This window comes from Nerophis ophidion, linkage group LG17 (genome assembly GCF_033978795.1).
Source record: "Nerophis ophidion isolate RoL-2023_Sa linkage group LG17, RoL_Noph_v1.0, whole genome shotgun sequence".
Classification (NCBI taxonomy): Eukaryota; Metazoa; Chordata; class Actinopteri; order Syngnathiformes; family Syngnathidae; genus Nerophis; species Nerophis ophidion.
The window spans coordinates 14,061,438-14,062,388 of NC_084627.1; positions in this window are offsets into that span (position 1 = coordinate 14,061,438).

Below are 951 nucleotides of genomic sequence, written 5' to 3' on the forward strand. Positions count from 1 at the left end.
CTTCCTGTTGTGTGGTTAATTAAATATGTATTATTAGTATGGCAGAAATATATTAAATTTAGTCCATCATTATTATTATTGCCTTGTTTACCCCTGTTAATTGGTTCCAAATATGAGCACAATAAATTAATTGGCCTTCTTAATTTGTTTTTTAAAACTATAAGTGCCCTCTAGACATGAAGTTACACACTTTAGTCATCTTTGAGCTCTTTTAAATCCAACACAGTATTGCAGTCTGAGGCTGAGCCAATCAGTGGACACGATACTAAACAGTGCACTCTGGTCTCATCTAGTAGCCAATAATAGTGTCGCATTGATTTTTTTTTTGTTTATTTAGCCATTTTTGTGCTTGAAAATACAAACCCCGTTTCCATATGAGTTGGGAAATTGTCCATCCATCCATTTTCTACCGCTTATTCCCTTTTGGGGTGGCGGGGGGCGCTGGCGCCTATCTCAGCTACAATCGGGCGGAAGGCGGGGTACACCCCGGACAAGTCGCCAACGCATCGCAGGTTGGGAAATTGTGTTAGATGTAAATATAAACGGAATACAATGATTTGCAAATCATTTTCAACCCATATTCAGTTGAATGCACTACAAAGACAAGATATTTGATGTTCAAACTCATAAACTTTTTTTTTTTTTTGCAAATAATAAGACCTATATGAAGAAGAAACATCATGGACCCAGATTTCCCTCGCCCGGACGCGGGTCACCGGGGCCCCGCTCTGGAGCCAGGCCCGGAGGTGGGGCACGATGGCGAGCGCCTGGTGGCCGGGCCTGTTCCCATGGGGCCCGGCCGGGCACAGCCCGAAGAGGCAACGTGGGTCACCCCTCCAATGGGCTCACCACCCATAGCAGGGGCCATAGAGGTCGGGTGCATTGTGAGCTGGGCGACAGCCGAAGGCAGGGCACTTGGCGGTCCGATCCTCGGCTACAGAAGCTAGCTTT